Source organism: Bufo gargarizans, unplaced genomic scaffold, assembly GCF_014858855.1.
Source record: "Bufo gargarizans isolate SCDJY-AF-19 unplaced genomic scaffold, ASM1485885v1 original_scaffold_1381_pilon, whole genome shotgun sequence".
Taxonomy (NCBI): Eukaryota; Metazoa; Chordata; class Amphibia; order Anura; family Bufonidae; genus Bufo; species Bufo gargarizans.
In genome coordinates this window covers 165,108-186,683 of record NW_025334330.1, presented here as the reverse complement: position 1 = coordinate 186,683, position 21,576 = coordinate 165,108, and positions in this window count along the sequence as shown.

Here is a 21,576-nt window from a genome sequence, read left to right as displayed (position 1 = left end):
GATTGTGTTGCGATGTATTGTGGGCTGTGTGTATCTTGCTCTTGCTGTGATGTTAAAGGCATTGCTGTTCTGTGCCTCTTCTCCTCCCCCTTTTCCTGTCCCTCCTCCATCTCCCATCAGCCCTTGCTATTGTCGGGCCCCACCCTTCCTTGTACCATAGCCCTCCATGTGCCCTATTGAATGCAAATGAGGCTGTTGGGGGGTTTAAAGTAGATGTGCTATATCCAAATAAAGTCAGTTCCTGTTTTTACCCTCAAGGTGAAGTGTCGTCTCATTCTTGGGGGAGGATTTATTGCATGCTGTCCCAGTTTGACTGCTAGGAGTGTAAACCTATTCGTATGGTTTCCTATTCAACTGTCTACAGCATTCAGGCTTGAAGAGGATTTATCTGCTTCTTCGGTTCGGTGATTGTGGTGTCTGCCAGAGTGCTTGGAGATCTCAGGAAACGCTAGGAGCATCCAGCAACGGAGGTACTCAGTCGGGGTGCCAGGTGATCCGTTACAAGTCTCATTGAAAACATTTGAACAAGTGATTAAGCAAAACTGTCACAATAGAGCATTTGGATTAATAATTAAGCAAAACTGTTACAATACAATAAGAGACGCTTTTGGCATACATTATTATATGAATTCACAATTTTTTTTAAATATACTATACCATCCTCTCTATTGTACCATGGATAATAAATAATTGACATATTATTTTTTACTATTTTTCATTGTTTGATGGATATAAAATGACAATTCCAATTACCCTGATAAAATGACAATTCCAATTACCCTGATACCATAGTGGTATTTTAATGTATTGTTGATTCAGAGACTTCTGTTATATTGTTCAGTATATCCTAGCTAACTTGCTGATCCCGTACACTGCCCAAATAGTTTGATACCGTCACACTATATCATCCGAGGTTGCCCAATACTAGGGTATACAAGCTAATTCAAGGGCAGTGTAACAGATCACCATCAATCTATTGTTACAAGCTCAACGACTAGTGAATATTTTTTATATTTTGTTATTACATTTTATTTAGTATTGATTATTGTATTCAGCCTCAAATAACTTGTCTTTTTATTGTCCTTATGTGATTCCCAATGTATGAAGAATCAAAGTATTATTTCACTACTAAAGCAGACTCCCTATGAGTGTTACTGCAAGGCACAGTGTTCTACACCACTATAAAGGATCTCAGCAGCCAGGAAATAGCTGTTTTTTAAACGTACTTCACCGCAAATTTATTCGGATCGAACCAAATTTTTCCAAAATAGTTTGGTGAACCGGTGAATCTAATATTTAAAAAATGTGCTCATCTCTAATTCTAACTATAAAATTTGATGATAGCAACACAATTATATCTAATAAATCTAGAGAATACAATGATATTTAACTTCCATTGTCACAACAATTATGTGCAGCTTTATTGAGTTCTATGGTTTGCTTGACCAGTCACTAAAACGGTTAATCATATTATATGTACCTTATACCTTATTACTGACTGCAGCGTAAAATACATCTTACAATATCTTAAATAGATTCAAGTATAATTAGGTAGGGTGGAGATGTGTGTATATATATATATAATACATTTGTGCAAATTATATACTCTGCAGTTCCAGTGCATATATTACAATTTATAAGTACTGTGCTCAAACATTTACATACCATACCGCAGGCTGACTTTGTAAAATGTGCACCATTTTCACGTGAGTGAAACTATTACACATCACATATGCATTTTTTTATGATTGATGTATTTTGGGCATGAAAAACTTTTTTGTAATATGTTTTTTATCAAAAAATGTTGCGCTTGATGGCTTCTATAGCTCCTATATTTCACTCTATATAGCAGCTACAGAAAGCTGTCCATCAGAGAGCTTGTCTGACTGCCTATTCGTATAGCCTTCTCTGATCTCTTCTAAATTAACTTCTAAATGATGTCCAAATGAAAGTTAAACTTTGAAGCTGCAGAAGTCAAATGGTGGTAAAATGTTAATAATTACCTATTACAAAAATGTTATTAGCCCAAAATACATGTAAAATCAGTTTTTTAAAAAAAGCTCACGGTTTTTAAAGGTGTTGCAAAGAATAAAAAAATAAAAAAACATTGTTACGTTCCTTCACAAACAGCATCACACCAGTCCACGGGTTGTATCTAGTATTGCAACTTGGCTTCTCTGAAGTGAATCAAGCTGAGCAGCAATACAACACACAAACTGTGGACTGGTGTGCTGCTGTGTCAGAAAAAAGCTGACATGTTTTACTGACCCCCTAATTATCATTTAGTGTCCCTTTTTTGCATCAGTGATATTGTGCAGTCTTTTGTGATGGTCTTATATTTTGGATTATGGTCATGTTGAGAAGTTTAAAGGGATTCTGTCACCTCCCCTAAGCCAAAAAACGATTTTAAAGCAGCCATGAAGCACAGCTTACCTGGATTAGGCTGTGCTCTTTTATCTTGCAATCCGTCCAGCAGTTACTGCAAAAAACGACTTTTATGGATATGCAAATGTGTCCTGAAGGTGCCCAGAGGGGCGTTTTGTTCTTCTTAGAGAGCCCAGTACCGCCCCTCTTACAGTGCCCAGCCCGCCTTCCTTGCACTGTCTAACCGCCCCCAGCCTGCCACAGCATCTCCTCCCTCTCCTCCCCCTCCCTCACGGCCGAATGAACTCTCGCACAGGCGCAGTACCCACTGAGGGCTGCGCCTGTGCGATCAGCAGGAGACTGAGGGCAGGAGCTTCATCCTCGTCACTGGGCATGCGCCGAGCCCAGTGACGTCCGATGCTCGCTCTTCCCTGCTGCAAGATAAAAGAGCACAGCCTAATCCAGGTAAGCTGTGCTTCATGGCTGCTTTAAAATCGTTTTTTGGCTTAGGGGAGGTGACAGAATCCCTTTAAGTGCACCCAATGCCCGCTTCCTGACTAATGAATGCAGATTCTCCTCCGATATCACCCTGCCATCAACTTTGACTACATTTCCTGTAACTCTGTCGCTCACATACACAAAAAATGAAACAAAACAGAAATCTACCTCCAAGTTTGATAAGGCTGGTGTGCTTCTCTTCATAGGCCTTGTTGACTCATTTTTAAACCTAGGGTAGGTTGACTAATCCTGCCTAATATTTAGAGAGAATAAGTTTAGGCAGTCTAAAAGATGGGCCAAATTTATGACCGTAGCACATGCCATATGATAAATGTGGTGTATCTTGCTACAAGTTTGACACTTTACACCACTTTACACCACTTATTGGTTGGCTTATGGCTGATTCACAATACCATGATCGGTCCATGTGTCAGCCGCTTCTAGTGGACAGACAGCGGCTTCCCTGACCTGAACTGAAAATCACTGATTCAGTTAGTGTCAGGGAAGCCACGGTCGGTCTGGGTAATGCGGCTGATACACGGGGTATCACAGTTGTGTGAATTAGCCCGTACTTTGCACCAAAATTTACCCATTTTTGATGCACAGTGGTGTATTTTAAACCATGCCCTCTCTGCAAAGCCATGACCCTTCCCTGAAGCCATGCCTCTTATCTACTAAGGTACAAAAGTGTACACAACACATACAGTATTAAATGTCGCACAAGGCATGCATGCCAGTTTTTTTTTTTTTGTGCAAATTGAGTAAGAAGTCTGACATATTTAGCATAGTAAATCTCCCCATAGTGTTTATGGTTGTCACCATAAGTTTCAATTCTGGTCTAAACTCTACAAATTATTGTTGTAGGCTTCTATGTGAGCCGTTTGGTGTATCTTTGGCGTTGTTGCAGCAATACATTTTTTGTGACAACTCTTCTGTGCAGACCATACTTGGCCAAGTATCTCATTATTGTGCAAGATGAAACAGCCACACCACTGTGTTTTTTCAGAAAAGCTCGGATTTTAGCAGAAGAGGCTTATGGGTTGTTCTTTTTTCTTGACATCTGTGACTGATATCATTCTTCATCTACCTGTGTATGGCTTGGCATTTACAGTACATAGCTCATTCTTGATCGGAGTTTGAACGCAAAATATTCTCATTTCACATTTTTGGATACCGTTTGTACAGCCTTTTCCTGATTTATATAGTGAATTATATTTGCTCACGCATCCTTGCTTTCTGTAATCAGCCGAGTCAATACAGCTTGAATAAAACGTGCAACGTTTTTTCAGAAGCTAAGAAACTCAGTGGCCCAGATTTATCTATTTTGTAGATCAGGGATCAGCAACCCTCAGTACTCCAGCTGCTGTGAAACTACAATTCCCAGCATGCACTCTTAGGGCTCATGCAGACAAAGGTAAGGGCTATTTGACCGTATTGCGGACTGTAAATGGAACTGGCTGTCTGTACTCCATGGTGCAGACGCGGACCCATTTACTTGAATTGGTCTGTGATCCGCCAGATACAGCCAAAGATTGGTAATCTCCTATTTTTTGCGAAGCAGAGGCGCGGATCGGAAGCCCACGATAGCACTACAAAGCGTTTCCCTGGGATTTTCGGGTCCGTGCCTCCACACTGCAAAAGATAAGACATATTCTATATTTTGTTATATTTTGCTGATCGCGGACCCATTCATGTCAATGAGTCTGCATCTGCACCAGGAGTGCACACGGACGGTGAATACTGTGCATGCGCCGTTCACATCACTGAACCCAGAGGTGGCAGCGCCGTTGGCTCTATCTTTGCTGCTCTGGAAGAAGCTGAAGACATTGTGCATATGCGCCGTTTTAGTAATTGAGTGCACAGGCACGAGATTTTAGTGCTAGACCTGAAGTCTAGCTCTGTCAATCTAAGGGGAGGGGGGATGTTTTGAAGGAAAGCGGCATTAGTATTGAGTACCAGGGGCGTTGCTGGAGTGGTGCTCATACTGCATAAGTCTGCCTCCTGGTGCTCCAATACCTCATTTGTAAAGAAATAAAAGTATGAATTTCTTCTGAACGCAGTCACCTACAGTGAAAATAAAGATATTGTTTTAATAAACGTCATCGCTACCAGGCTATATGCCTGGTTGTATAAGGTTGGTCCTGGTGACAGATCCAGATTTATGTGTATATTATCAATAGAGATGAGAGAATCGAAATTGCCGAAGTGGAATTCGATCCGAATTTAAGGAAAAATTCAGTTTGCACCGAATCCGAATTTCCTGTCGCTTAGTGGTAACGAATCACATCTTTTGCTAAAATGGCTGCTGCACGTGTTAGGACATGGAGCAAGGGACTCTGGGAATGAGGGATCACCCACAATGTCACAGCCCTATAAATAGCCTCAGCCATCTTGGTTTCAGCCATTTTCCAGTGTATTTAGTTCAGGGAGAGATGTCAGCAGGTGCTAGGGACAGTGGTAGAAAATACTTTAAAACTTTTATTTTGCTGAATAGAGGTTCAGGGAAAGGATAGGGAGGAATTATTCCACGGTATTGAAGCAGAACAGGTTTCAGTAGGGGAGTTTACAGCCTGGGTATTAGTAACAATCCTATTACACCTTGCTGCACTGTCTGTAGATCATAATTGCCATTATACAGCTCAGTAATTCCAACAAACCGTTCTTGTTATTGGGGTACAGGTGCTGTTTGATACAGCCATTAACAGGGTTTATTACAAGGAAATATTTCTACGTCTTATTTGCCATTGTGTGGTGCAGTTATATGTTCTAAAGCCCTTTTTTGCATGTATTAATGGCACAAAAAAAAAGTATTTGCCGTTGTGTGGTGAAGTGAGAAAATGACAGCCCTTTTTGGCGTGTATTAGTAGCAAAAAATATATATATTTGCCATTTAGCTGTGCAGTTATACATTCTAAAGTCCTTTTGGGCGTGCCTTAGTGGCCCAAAAAAAATATATTATTTGCCGTTCAGCAGTGCAGTTATATATTCTAAAGCCTTTTGTAGCATGTATTAGTGGAAAAAAATAAGGGCCTTTTTGCTGTTCAGCAGGGCAGTTATATGTTCTAAAGCCCTTTTTTAGTGTGTATTAGTGGCCAAAAAATATATATTATTTGCCGTTCAGCGGTGCAGTTATATGTTCTAAAGCCCTTTTTGGCGTGCATTAGTTGCAAAAAAATATATAATATTTGCCTTCAGCGGTGCAGTTATATGTTCTAAAGCCTTTTGTGGCATGTATAAGTGGAAAAAATAAGGGCCTATTTGCCGCTCAGCAGTGCAATTATATGTTCTAAAGCCCTTTTTGGCATGTATTAGTGGGAAAAAAATGGCTTATTAGCCATTGTGTGGTGAAGTGAGAAAATTACAAATTTTTTGGGGTGTTTTAATTTCCTTTTTGTTTATTTATTTGATATAACAGTATGTCAGACAGAGAAGTGCCAGGCCCTGCACAGGGGAGTGACAGAGGCCTAAATGTTTCTGGCACAGGTACAGGTTTCAGCAGAGTAAGGGGGCGTGACAGCAGGAGTCGCAGCGAGAGGCCTGAGCTCCCGGTGTCATCTAGCAGTCGTGTCTTGACCAACAACCCAACGGTTCTTGAATTGTTGACTTGGTCATCCACTTCTTCCCAAGTGACATCAGACACCCCCAGCCAAGAGTCGGTGGGTTAGTCAGACACAACCCTTAGTTGGCATAGCCCGGGAGCAGGCCCTGTGCCCTCACCTGTCCTTAACCTACCTCTGTCCTTTTCTGTTCCCTCAGCCAGAGAAGTATTATATGCTGTGGGCTCAGTTCCACTATACAGCGAGGACGAGCTACTAGAGGACAGTCAGCAGCTACTGGTCAGCCAAGATGTGGAGGAGACATCCGCCGCTTTCTCTGCAAGGCGAGCAAGTAGTGATGCGGAGAGTGGCGTAGGAGCGGGTGTTGCGAGCTGTCAGGCTTCTGACCCAGAGACCGTTGACGAGGACATCAGCAACATGCAGACAGTACTCGATGATGATGATGATATAGCTCATCACACTTGGGAGCCGGGTGAATTAAGGGCTTCATCATCATTGGGAGAAGAGGGTGACAGCTTGCCCGTGAGGCAGCGGCGAGCCAGCAATTCTCTAGCGTGGTGGGGAGTCAGCAGGGTGGCAGCAGTGGGAGCCAAACGTGCCCGGGGTAGACCACCCGCTTTGCAGGAGCCTACCTGCCCAGAAAGTAGTGGTGCCCGGGTTAATGGAAGCAGCGGCGGTAGCAATCAGTCAGTGCGGAGTGTTGGGAGTAAAATCACCTACTCGGCGGTGTGGCAATTTTTGTTACGCCGCCGGAGGAGGTGAACATGGCCATTTGTAGAATCTGTGGGCAGAAGGGGAAGTGTAGCCAGGGTGCCAATGTTGGCACCACGGCGCTGCATCAACATATGCAGCATCACCATAAAGTGGCCTGGGAGAACCATGGATGTGGTGGTCCAGCCTGCCGCAGCAACCGCTGCATCACCCAGTGGCACGCACCTGATTTCAAGCAGTCAAGGCTTCACCACCATAGCCAAAGGGAGCTGTCTGTCCTTCCCGTCATCTGCTGGTCCTGATGCTCCTGCTCCTACTCCCCACCGAAGCAATTGCCAAGAGACAACAGTATGCGTGCACTCACCTAACGGCACAGAAGCTGAATGTGCTCCTGGCCAAGTTGCTGGTGCTGCAGTCCCTCTCTTTCCAAGTGGTGGACTCTGCACCTTTCAAAGAACTGATGGCTTGTGCCGAGCCAAGGTGGAAAGTCCCAAGCCGTAATTTCTTTGCCAAAAAGGCACTACCAGCCCTGCACACTTATGTAGAACAGAAGGTGGGCCAGTCCTTGAGCCTGTCGGTGTCTGCCAAAGAGCACGGCAGCGCTGACGTGTGGAGCTGTAACTATGGTCAGGGACAATACATGTCCTTTACGGCCCACTGGGTGAATGTGGTCCCTGCATAGCCACACCAGCAACTTGGACAGGTGACACCTCTTCCGCCTGCACGTTCTCACGCCGTTGGTCCTGTGACAATGTCCGCCTCTGCCTCCTCATCCTCCACCGTGTCCTCTACTGCAGGGACAATTCACAGTACCCCTCCAGCATACCACATGTGCAGGGCATGGTGGTGTCACGCTATACTGCACCTCGTTTGCCTGGGCGAATGGAGTCACACAGGGGAGGAACAGCTCTGTGTCCTTCATCAATAAATCGAATCCTGGCTTTCTCTGTGACAACTCAAAATCGGAACCATGGTGACCGACAACGGGAAGAACATGGTGTTGGCGCTGCATCAAGGAGGGCTGAGCCATGCACCCTGCATGGCACACATGTTAAATCTGGTTGTCAAGTGGTTCCTGAAGTCTTCCACCCGTCTGCAAGACATCCTAGCAATGGCCAAGAAACTTTGCATACACTTCAGCCTCTCATACACCGGCTGAACGGCGTCTGCAGCAGCAGAACGGCGTCTCCCAACATAGGCTGATATGCGACGTTTCCACCTTGGAATTCCACCCTCCATATGTTGGACTAACTATACAAACAGAGAAAGGCCATAAACAATTTCTTCATGATCCAAGAGGACAGGAGTAGTCCCCTGTGTAACTTCGATGTCAGCCAGTGGCAGTTCATGCGTGACACCTGCCGTTTGCTCAGGTCCTTTGAAGAGGCCACGTTATTTGTCAGTCGTCAGGACTACGGGATGAACAATGTCATTCCATTGCTTCATGTCCTGGAACAGATGCTGGTAAATCTGGCTGGTCAGGGGACTGGAGACATAGTGCCTAGATCTCATGGCCACATGAGCCCTGTGGGGGCAGAACTGGAGGAGGAGGAGGAGGACATTGGAGCACAAGCAATGATACACTGTGATACACAAACAAACAGCAGGGGCAGCAGATGCAAGCTTAAGTGCTTGATCCAGTGTTTTAGCTGCAGGCTACACTCCTGCAGTTTTTCTCCGTCTTTTTCCACTTTTGTACCTACTCCAATGAAGAGTCGTCACGGACAGAAACAGGCCACGTCGGGAGGTCATCGGAATTTCTTTTACTGGCTATTTAATGAGACTTAGGGATCAGGTCCAAGGTAGGGACAGGTATCCGGATGGGTCGCCCCTTTCGGGGCAGGTGCTCTGTATAGATAGGCAGAAGAAAAATAGCCCCCTCCCCAATTGGTAGGGTTATACAGGGCCCAGGTCTGCATCTACTATACAGATACCAAGTAAGATTGCGACTTCCCGTGCGGTTTACATTCAATGTCTCTTGGATATCCTTCCTGGCTAATCCCACTGTCTACAGGGGTCTGGTAAGACTGCTCACATATTTCACTAGGTGGACCAGGTTTGTATATTCTACCAGGATTTAGGGTACCATTCTTGGTCCTCTACTATATGTTTGTTTGTGTATCACAGTGGGTCACATAATTTTTCATTTGTAAGATAACATTAAAAGTTATGTTTTTATACAATGACACTCCCCCCTCTGGGGCAATTTTTGCCCAGTTTGAAAATTTTTGCCCAGTTTGAAAATTTTTGCAAAAGTAACCCATGCCTGTATTGCACGCGCAATACGCGCATATTACATTGCCGATTTTCGCAATCAAGAAAATAATGGCAAGTTCTCGAATTCGTGAATTTATAACGAATATTCGCAAAATATCACGAATTCGAATATTGCACCTCTGACCTCTGAAATATATATATATATGTGTATATATATATATATATATATATATATATATACATATAGTTATTAGATCTTCCCTCAGTCATCTTTTTTTCCAAAGTGAATAACCCTAATTGTATAATCTTTCTGGGTACTGTAGTTGCCTCATTCCAGTTATTACTTTAGTTGTCCTCCTCTGAACTCTCTCCAGCTCTGCTATGTCTGCCTTGTTCACAAGAGCCCAGAACTGTACACAGTACTCCATGTGTGGTCTGACTAGTGATCTGTAAAGTGGTAGGACTATGTTCTCATCACGGGCATCTATGCACCTTTTGATGCAACCCATTATCTTATTGGCCTTGACAGCTACGGCCTGACACTGATTTCTAAAGTTTAGTTTGCTGTTCACTAAAATCCCCAAGTCCTTTTCCATGTCAGTGTACTGGTGACCTATTCCTTCCCTTGTGCATAACCTTACATTTGTCAGTGTTAAACCTTATCTGCCTCTTCTCTGCCCAAGCCTCCAAGATAGCCAGATCCATCTGTAGCAGTATACTGTCCAATTCCATGTTAATTACTTTACACAATTTAGTGTCATCTGCACAAATTGATGATTTACTGTGCAATTCTTCTACAAGATAATTAATACAAATATTGAAGAGAATAGAGCCCAATACTGACCCCTGAGGTACTATACTAGTGACAGTGACCCAATCTGAGTGTGTACCGTTAATAACCACCCTCTGTTTTCTATCACTGAGCCAGTTACTTACACATATACAGACATTTTCTCCCAGTCCGAGCATTCTCATTTTATATACTAACCTTTTATGTGGTACAGTGTCAAATGCTTTGGAGAAGTCCAGATATATGACATCCATTGATTCACCGCGGTCAGGTCTAGAACTTACCTCCTCATAGAAACTGGTTAAGTTAGCTTGACAACCGATCCCTCATGAAGCCATGCTGATATGGCGTTATTTGCTTTTTTTCATTGAGGTACTCCAAGATAGCATCTCTTAGAAAACATTCAAACTGTTTACCGACAACAGGTGTTAAGCTTTAACCTATAGTCTCTGTGCTCTGTTTTTGACCCCTTTTTGAATATTGGCACCACATTTGCTATGCGCCAATCCTGTGGAATGTTCCCTGTCAATATAGAGTCCTTAAATATCAAAAATATTTCTTAATTCCTTTAGGATATGGGGGTGCATGCGATCTGGTCCTGGCGACTTGTCTATTTTAATCTTTTTAAGACGCCGCTGTAAATCTTCAAGGGTCAGACAGGGCACTTTTAATGGGGAATTTACTTTTACATTCTGCATTTCATCTGACAGTTTATGTTTCCTCAGTGAATACAGTGGAGAAAAAAATATTTAATAGATTCGCTTTCTTCTCATCACTCTCAACTTCTCTTTCATTACTTTGTAAAGGGCCGACACCTTCAGATTTATATTGTTTACCATTTATATAATTGAAGAACACATTAGGGTTAGTTTTACTTTCTCTGGCAATGAATCTCTCTGTCTCCAGTGTCGTGGCTAACATAATGGTGAGTCAAGTAAGGGACCAAGCCTCGTGTTACAGGAGAATGATGTCGATGGAGGAAAATGACAGAGGTCAGTGCACAGGTAAAACTCTGCCAGAATCCTACTGGTGGGCGGGACCTAGCCCCTTTATTTCCCTACATAGTGTGCTGGGTATAACTTCTCAAAGTATCATCATTGGTTAACACACATCCAAATAACACTCATAATTAGTTAAAACTTAAAGCCATGCCTTTCATAACTCTTTAGGGTTAATTGGTAATTTGCCAACACAAGCACAGCTTATCTTATTCTAACATAAGACCACTAACTTCTACATTTTAAACAAGTCACTCAAACTAGCAGACTGTCAGTCGCTATCTTCTTATGGCGCACAAAGAATTTTAAACAAAATTAAGTCTTGAACCAGTCCTTATATTTTTTTAATTGCTTCATCGGCACCTTCCTGTTTTGATAATTTAAATGCTTTCTTTTTGTCATTTGTTGCCTTTACATTTCTATTTATCCACATTGGTATTCTTTCTTGCTCTTACCTTTTTATTCCTATAAGTTACTATGTACCTCTCACAATTAGAGTTTAGGATGTTTTTAAAAATATCCATTGTCACACTTAGTGAGGGTACTAGCCTCTCTTAGCTTGTCAAATTTAGCTTTTTTGAAGCTTGTTATTTTTGTGCTCCCTGACGAAACACTCTTTTGAATGACAATTGAAAGGTTATTATTTTATAGTCACTTTTTCCCAAGTGTCCCCCAACCTGCATATCTGTTGTTCTGTCAGGTCTATTGTTAGTACTAAGTCCAGTATGGCCGTCCCTCTAGTCAGGGCCTGAACCAGTTGGGAAAGTTAATTGTCTTTGGTTTTTGCCAAGAACCTGTTTCCTATACAAGATCTACAGATTTCAGTTTTCCAGTCTATATCCGGGAAGTTGAAGTCCCCCATAATAATGATCCCATTATAATTTCCCGCCTCCTCAGTTTCTCTTGTTACCAGTGGGGTACCTCAGGGATCTGTTCTGGGACCCATATTGTTTAATATCTTTATCAGCGAAATTGCAGAAGGCCTCAATGGTAAGGTGTGTCTTTTTGCTGATGACACAAAGATTTGTAACAGGGTTGATGTTCCTGGAGGGATACACCAAATGGAAAAGGATTTAGGAAAACTAGAGGAATGGTCAAAAATCTGGCAACTAAAATTTAATGTTGATAGGTGCAAGATAATGCACCTGGGGTGTAAAAACCCAAGAGCAGAATATAAAATCAGTGATACAGTCCTAACCTCAGTATCTGAGGAAAGGGATTTAGGGGTCATTATTTCAGAAGACTTAAAGGTAGGCAGAAAATGTCATAGAGCAGCAGGAAATGCTAGCAGAATGCTTGGGTGTATAGCAAGAGGAATTACCAGTAGAAAGAGGGAGGTGCTCTACAGAGCACTAGTGAGACCTCATTTGGAGTATTGTGCTCAGTACTGGAGACCATATCTCCAGCAGGATATTGATACTTTGTAGAGAGTTCAGAGAAGAGCTACTAAACTAGTACATGGATTGCAGGATAAAACTTACCAGGAAAGATTAAAGGACCTTAACATGTATAGCTTGGAAGAAAGACGAGACAGAGGGGATATGATAGAAACCTTTAAATACATAAAGGGAATCAACAAGGTAAAAGAGGAGAAAACATTTAAAAAAAATACAGACTTCCGGTTCCGGCGCTGGGATGCGGGCGGCAGCGTGAAGGAGCTCCGGGACCTTCTCACCATAAACTAGATCCCGCTCATCTAAAATCGGCAGGAGGGGGCTGAGACAGGTGCGACCTGGCCCCTGAACTTCCAGTGTCCATAGGTTTATGGAACGATACTTGCTACGGAGCGGCAAAAGGAGGATCTCCAGAGGACAGGGCAGAGCCGTTGTGGACATGCTCGACAAGATGGCGGACGCGCGCCCCTCTACTCCATCCCCGCTGACGCAAGTGCTGCTAGAAAGCGGTAAGAACGAGGAGCAAGTTGCCCAGCTGAATTCCTCGATGGACATTGATTACAAAAAATTGGCCATAGAGGTGGCCAGGCATTTAGCCCCTGATATCAGAGAAACACTCACCATCACTTTGTCTGCCTCGTTACAGCAGTTGCATGAGGCGGTCGCCCAGCATGATCTGAGGCTGGAGGAACTTGAGCAGAGAGTGTCTAGGGCTGAAAATGAATCGGCTGCTTATACTCAAAAAATAAATGAGCTCTCAAAGCAGAATATGATTCTTTATGATCGGGTAGAGGACCTGGAAAATCGGTCCAGAAGGAGCAATTTGAGGCTGTTGGGGCTACCCGAAAAGTTTAAACCGCAGACTCTGCTAGATATCTGTGAAAAGGATCTACCCAGGGCCCTGGGATTGGAAGGGCGCTGTAAAGTGGAAAGAGCCCACAGAATTGGCCCAGTACTAGAGGATCAGCGGGACCAGATGGGTCCGTCTAGAAGCCAAGGCCCTAAACCGCGTCAGGTTATAATGAAATTCCTGGACTATTGTGACAAGGAAGCCTTGCTGAGAGCATATAGGGCTAAGAAAGGCCCATTAAAGCTGCTGGGACACTCTGTTTTACTTTTTGGCGACTACTCTGCAGCTGTGGCTAGGAAGAGGAGGGAATTTAGTCACGTCTGCACTTTGCTGCATCAAAAGGGACGCAGGTTCCAGTTACAATACCCGGCAAAGCTGAGGGTGTTGCATCCTAATGGGTCAAGCACGATTTACCATGATCCAACTGCAGCAGAAGAATGGATTAAATCCATACAGAGTCCAGGAGAGCAGGAGGGAGCTGACGTGAGGAGAGGAAGAGGCCCATCCAGAGTGGAGAACACAAGAGATCGGGAACGAAGAAGGGAGAGAGGAGGAGATTCTCCGGAGCCTGGGGCTAGGGGACGAAGATCCTCAGGCCGGAGAGAGGATCCCCACCTGGGGAGATGACTCACGTTTCCCAGCTAATCAATAGGGGGTCTGTAAGAGATCTCAAAGTGCACGTGAGACTGGTATATCTGCTGGTTAAATATGACAGCACTGTTCTGTCAATATGTTTGGTTGCAGAGGGTTATGGTTTTACCCGCTAAGTTATGCTAGTGTCCTGTGTTACGTGCCATGTCAATGAAACTGCATGTGTGAGGCGGATGATACCTGATGCAGGGTAGATGGATACGGGTGGAAGCCTAATATGTTTAACGGGGAGACCTCAAGGGGTTACAGCAGGAATGTTTTTTCCTAGATAGCTTGGTGGGAGGTTACCCGCAACCCAGAAAAAAAGGGAAGTTTCCTATAGGTGTTGAAGGGGTTGTATTAGAGGAGGAGGGGGATAGGGAAGTTAAGAGTTAGTGACAGTGTCACAAAATTGTTGGTTATCTAACATTTATCTGTTTGTTCGCCTGTTTACAAGGGACCTCTCTGGGCGCTTTCGGTGAGTGACGTGGACCCCGGACTCGGTAGGTTGTGATAGCATATATATCTGCTGGATATATAACAAATCAAAAAAAAAAAAAAACAGGAACAGAAAGTCTAGGGGACGGACATGAAGGTGATATCGTGGAATATCAAAGGGTTAAGATCACCCCAGAAAAGGTGGATGGTTCTAAGACACCTTAAGAAACTTAAGCCAGATGTGGTTTTCTTACAGGAGACCCATCTTGAGACGCATGATTTTGACAGAATGAAAAAGTTGTGGGTAGGGAGAGTTATTGGGTCCCCGTCACTCAATCGAAAAGCGGGGGTAATAACGCTTATCAATAAGCAATTGAACTGCCAGATTATATCTCAAGATGCCGATTCGCAGGGGAGATGGGTACATGCTGTGATACAAGTGCAGAATACGCAATATAGTTTGCACAATGTATACTGCCCTAACACAGGGGAATCCTGCCTTCCTAAAGGCCCTGGAGTTGAGACTGATAGGTGACGCATGCGTAAACAAGGTGGTTGGAGGTGATTTTAATGCGGTTCTAAATGAGGTGGTGGATAGGAAGAGACATGAAGGAAGATTAGGAGGGGAGACTTCCCAAGATAAATCGCTGCAGCAGTTATTAGTGGGTGGTGGATTGGTAGATGTCTGGCGTCAAGCTCATCCTGATGACAGTAGTTTTACTTTCTATTCACACTCCCAAAACTCCTGGTCTCGCATAGATTATTTATTGGTGACCCACAACATGGTACATAGGGTAGAATTATCGGATATAGGAGACTTAGTGATCTCGGACCATGCACCGGTGACAATAGTGGTGAGGGATGATTTCCCTAGAGGCCCTGACTTCATATAGAGATTCCCCTCGCAGCTCTGCGCAAGAGAAGAGTTCCTGGAAAAGCTCTCTATTTGGTGGGAGGAATATAAAGCGGATAATGCTAATCATTTGGACACGCCAAGCCTTTTCTGGAACGCTTCTAAGGTAGTGTTGAGAGGTAGAATCATGGGGTACCTGACAGGTCTTAAAAAAAAGGCTCAAGTTCAGCTGGAAATGGCGAGCCAAAGAGTTGGGATGTCATATACAGAGTTTAAACTAGATCCCACGGACTCAAATAGGAAAAGGTGGTTGGAGGAACGTCAAAGTTTTGAGCAGTGCATGAAAGAGAAAGAATTATTACGGAGCTCTGAATTTGAGGCTAAGATGTTTAAATATGGCAACAAGTCAGGGAGACTTTTAGCCAATCTGGCGAAAGGTTTGAGGCAACCGCAGTATATAAATAGCTTAAAAAATTCAGTAGGGAACACCATACATAACCCGGCAGAAATTAATTCTATTTTGGGAAGTTATTATGAAAATTTGTATAAAGATGGAGAAGGTGTTGACTTGGGTAGCACTCTTCTTGACAGAAATAGATTGCCTAAGATGACTGAGGAACAACGACATGCTTTGAATGCAGAGGTCACAGCAGACAGAATTGCAGGGAGTGATAAAGGGGCTGGGTAACTCTAAGGCTCCTGGACCTGACGGCTACACTGGTGAGTACTACAAGGCCTTGTGTGCTCAACTCCTACCGGTGTTGCTGGAGGTGTACAATGACGTGTTTAGGGGCACAGCGACCCTGGATGGAACTAACCTCTCCTACATCAAATTATTGCCTAAACCTGAGAAAGACCCCTTGCTACCAGGTTCCTATAGACCCATTTCTCTGATAAATGTGGACGCAAAGATTTTGTCCAAAGTTATTGCAGACCGCTTGGCTAATATAATGCCGTCTTTGATAGGACAGGAGCAGGTGGGTTTCATCCAGGGTCGGGCGGCGGTGACGAACATTAGAACAGTACTTACCGTTATGGATAGGGTACAACATGATCCGGAGGAGGGAGAGACTCCAGCCATGCTCACTCTGGATGCTGAGAAAGCGTTTGACAATGTTAGGTGGGCATGGCTGGAGGCGGTCCTGGATAAAATGGAGATTACAGGAGCCTTTCGGGGAGTACTGTCACAGATGTACCGCAGGCCACAGGCAAGGGTTTATACACAGGGCTACTTATCCAAACCATTCGACCTACAAAAGGGGACTCGGCAGGGGTGCCCTCTTTCCCCATTATTATTTAATCTGGCATTAGAACCCCTGGCCAGAGAGTTAGTGCAAGTCTGACCTGTTTGAAGGGATTAGAGTCGGAAAGTCGCAAGTGAAGGCGGCATTGTTTGCCGACGATATTATTCTATTTATGTCAAGGCCACAGGGACAGATGGATAATATCTTTAGGGCATTGGAGAGTTTCGGGAAGTACTCTGGATACAAAGTAAACATGTCAAAGTGTGAACTTCTACCGATAGGCCAAAAAAACAGGCTTGGGATGGAGAGTACGGGCGCATTCGGCTCCTTGATAAAATCCCAAATCAAATACTTGGGCATAAAGATTGGACGGACTCCGCATTCCATCTATCAACTAAATTTCCCACCTTTGCTCACCAAAATTAAAGATGATTTAGCCAGATGGCAGAATCTACCACTATCGCTAATGGGGAGATGTCATTTAATCAAAATGCTAGCAGTATCCAAATTGATGTATCCACTCCAGACCATACCTGTACTCCTAAGGCACATAGATGTGAGGAATTTGGAGGGATGTTTTATAAAATTCATTTGGAGAGGTAAAAAACCAAGGGTCTCATTGAGGAAGCTGAAATTGCGAAGGGAATTTGGAGGGCTAAATGTACCTGACATTAGGGGATATAATTTGGCCTGTTTGAGTAGACACCTGCTGGACTGGTTCAATGAGACTTCCCATTACTCTAACTTGAGGTTAGAAAAGCAGTTGGCGGCTCCCTGGGATTTGAGGGCATTAGTCCATACCAAACTACCTAAACTGCCACGCCTAGCTAGATGCTCATTAATACTACGGGATTCCATTATAGCGTGGAAGAATCTTAGAAAGGTGTATAGGTTGCCGTACCAGATATCGAAACACCTCCCTCTACACAATAATCCGGCCTTCAAGCCAGGTCAGTCGGAGAGGTCGTTCCGGGAGTGGAAAATCAAGGGAGTAAGACGGTAGGCGATTTGTTCCATGTTCAGGAAAATAGATGGGCGACTCTACAGGAACTAATTGATAAGTGGGGGCTGTCGAGATCTGATTTGTTCCCATATTTACAAGTCATGCATTATTGTAGGAGCCTGGCTGTCAATATGGCTGGCGAATGGGCTAGGAATAAATTTGACACATTCATCACCTCTGGCAATAGGCAATCCATATCGCTTTTATATGGTAGTCTGCGGAGCCATTGGGAAGACACTTTCGCCAAGGGAATATTCGGGAGGTGGGGGAACAAATTAGATCAAGAGGAGGTTTACCCTACCGTGAGAAACGGTATAGCAGCTTTGCACAGGTCGGTGGTGAATGAAACAATGAGAGAGACTCACTTTAAAATCATTCATTTTGCCTTGTATGGTTTTGACTATGCCGATCACTAGTACAAAGCCGGATAGGATAGTGGCATGTCCTAGATGTTCCACCCCCAAAACTGATCTGCTACATGGGCTGTGGAGTTGCTCAAAATTAGAGGATTATTGGAGAATGGTGAGGTCGGTCCTGCGAGAGGGCAGTAATTTTGAGGGGGAACTCGACATCCAATTGGTAATGCTACATGCCAGACAACAGGTAGAGTCAACTGACGGTGCACCTGCGCGGAATGAATGCCTCACAGCAATGGGACATAGGATAGTTCTGGAAGCTAAGAGATGTTTGTTGTCGGCATGGCTTGAGGCAGGGGTACCATCAAAGGCGGAACTGTTGAGACGTCCTAAAGCATATGCTGCAATTGGAGTGGCTAGTAGCAATAGGTAGAAAGGAGGAGGCCGGGAAGAAACTGTATAAGGCATGGAAAAAATTCATGTTGAACTTCATGGAGAGGCAGAGCTAGCTAGGATTATGAGACCGTTCGCCCTAACAGCTTGGTACCTGCAGGAAGATATTAAGGGAAGGCTAGGTAAGCTTAAGGTCTGTGATCGGTAGAGATATGAGACGGGACTAGCTAGAGGAGACAAAGGGGTATAGGGACAGGAATGTTACTGGCTGAGACGACCAAGTTAACGCCCAGAGAGGTGTGTGTATGTGCCCTTGACAGGTTCGCTTTGATCTGATATTATTATGTTATTTTGCTGGATTGCAGGGGGGGGGGGGGGGAGGGGGAAATAAAAAGGGAAAAATGCATAGTATTGTGTTGTCCTATCTTGAACTAAGATGTATCGCATGGTATGTGATTTCGCTGAATGATATTGTATTGTCATCTTTCTTTTTGTGATCATGACGCAATACTAATAAACATCTTTGTTAAAAAAAACAAAAACTGCTGATTGTACAAAGGCAGCGAGCAGCTTTAGAAGCTCACCCTGATGGATTTAAAAAAGATTCAGTAGCATCAGCAGCTAGGTGAAGGAGTTACATACATTGTCGTACCAAAGTGGTAGGAACATTTTCATGAATACTATCTAGAAAGTTGCTTAATTTTCAAGGAAATAATAAAGATGTCCATAGACTTTAAAGGCTGTGGACACCTTCAGGGAATTTTTTTATTATTGCATTCAACCATTTTCAACCACTTTCCCACTCTAACGTGTAATCTGTGTATTTACAGAGCAGCAGGTTCTGTGTTTACATTGAATCCCGTCATCTGATGGCTCATGTGAATCCCAAGGCTACAGACTGAGCAGTCAACTCTTCTGGATGACAGGTATATAGAAATTGACAGTCTGCAGATACACTGTCAATTATCCATAGGATATGCCATAAATTACATGCATGTCCCTCTTCTGGGACCTATACCCATTTCCAAAACAGAGGTCCTCCATGCCGTCTGGTGAGTCACCCACTGGCAGCTGCATCCAAGTGGAGAATGAATGGAGAGATGGAAACAGCCCAGTGAGCACATTTTCAGAAATATCATAGAAATGACTTATGAAGCTTCGCACATACACAGCCACCTCTCCATAAATTATTTTTGCCTGGATGCAACAGCCAGTGGAATTCAAAGGGTTATCTCAGACTAGAGCCCCTTTTCAGTTGCCCAGACAGGCTGCAATAGTAAAAAAAATAAAAAAAAGAAGAAAAAAGCCACCTGTTACTGGCACTACCTGGGTCCTGCACCAAGCTCCCTTCTCTGACGCTTTTAGTGTCACATCCTGTCTACACACGCGCCGCTGCTGCTGGCGGCTAATGGCATGACCTAATTGCTGCTATTACTAGTAGATAGCAGTGTAAAAGGAAAAATGCATACACAGTATAAGGCTACATGCACACGACCGTGCAGTTTTTTTGCGGTCCACAAACAGCGCAAAAAATGGAAGCTGCCCGTGTGCCTTCCGGACGGCCAATTGTAGACATGCTTATTCTTATCTGCAAAACGGACAAGAATAGGACATGTTATATTTTTTTTTTGCGGGGCCTCGGAACGGTGCAACGGATGGGAACAGCACAAGGAGTGCTGTCTGCATCTTTTGCGGCCCCATTGAAGTGAATGGGTCCGCATCCAAGCCGCAAAAATGGCGGCTCGGATGCGGACCCAAACAACGGCCGTGTGCATGAGGCCTAAACTGGATAACTAGGAAAAGACAGGCCTGTAGACTATGAAACTGAAGATACAAACGGTAGATACAAATCAGAAAGGGTTGTGAGAAAAGGTGAGTTTTCTGTTTAGGGGGTTAGAGAGTGATAGACAAAGAGGAGGGATTCACCGGAGAAGTCAGAATACAAGAGTATTAGGAGGTAGAGCAGTGGTCCTGCATGCCAGAATTATGGAATTTAGCGGAGAAATTCACAAAAGACTCAAAGAGCTAAAATGGACAGAGGTTTATGAAGAAGGATTAAGCCATGGCAACTTAATACTGCAAATTATAGTGGGGATTTCAGAAGTGCTGAAACTTTTGATAATGGCTCTTGATCATTGGTATAGGGGATCTGCTGATGACACACTGTTATGGGGGATCTGCTGATGACACACTGTTATGGGGGGACACTTTATTAGGGTTAGCAGGTGTGCAGATACTTGGGGAGAAACATACAGCCAGAGCAAACATTAGGGGAAGCATGTACACCCAGAGCAGGCATGTGGAGGAGCATGCTGAGGTTCATCAGGTACGTTGGACATCAATTCTCTAACTGATGAAGGGAAAGTTATATCCCTGAAACACGTTGTATCTAATTGCTTCTTTTAAACTGGATTAATAAAATTGGATTTTTTGTACTCACCGTAAAATCCTTTTCTCATAGTAGGCATTGGGGGACACAGCCCCATGGGTATATGCCCAGCTGCCACTAGGAGGCTGACACTAGAAACAAAAAAAAAGTGTTGGCTCCACCCAGGTGGGCTATACCCCTCTGCCAGAGCCGAGAGAGATCAGTCGGTACGGAAGCAGTAGGAACATCACACCTGAACATAAAAACTGAAAGCCAACAAGTCTTCAACCGGGGAGACCCGACAACCAAACTAGGCAAAAACCGGGACCTCAAACAAGAAGAAACTCAAGAAGGGGGGGGATCTGTGTCCCCCAATGCCTACTACGAGAAAAGGATTTTACGGTGAGTACAAAAAATCAAATTTTCTCGTGCATGGCATTGGGGGACAGAGCACCATGGGACGTCCAAAAGCAGTCCCTGAGGGAGGGAAGAAAAAAGCGCCATGCCACCAATCTAAAGCACAGCTGCTTGCAGAACCTTGCGTCCCAGACTGGCATCAGCAGAAGCCAAGGAATGAATATGGTATAACTTAGAAAAAGTGTGAACGGATGCCATGGGGGCGGCCCGGCAGACCTGGGAAGCTGATGCCTGATGACGCACCGCCCAAGAAGCCCCAATCGCCCTAGTCGAATGTGCAGTCAACCTAGAAGGGGGAGCCCGGCCCTTCGCGACATAGGCCTCCTTGACGGCAGACCGAACCCAGCGAGAAATGGTGGCCTTGGAGGCAGGCAAACCTTTACGAGGGCCTGCCGGGACCACAAAAACAGAGTCCAAACGACAGAAGGTTTCCGTGAGGCAAAGATACAGGCGAAGAGTTCGAACCACATCCAGGCAATGGAGGGATTTCTCCCT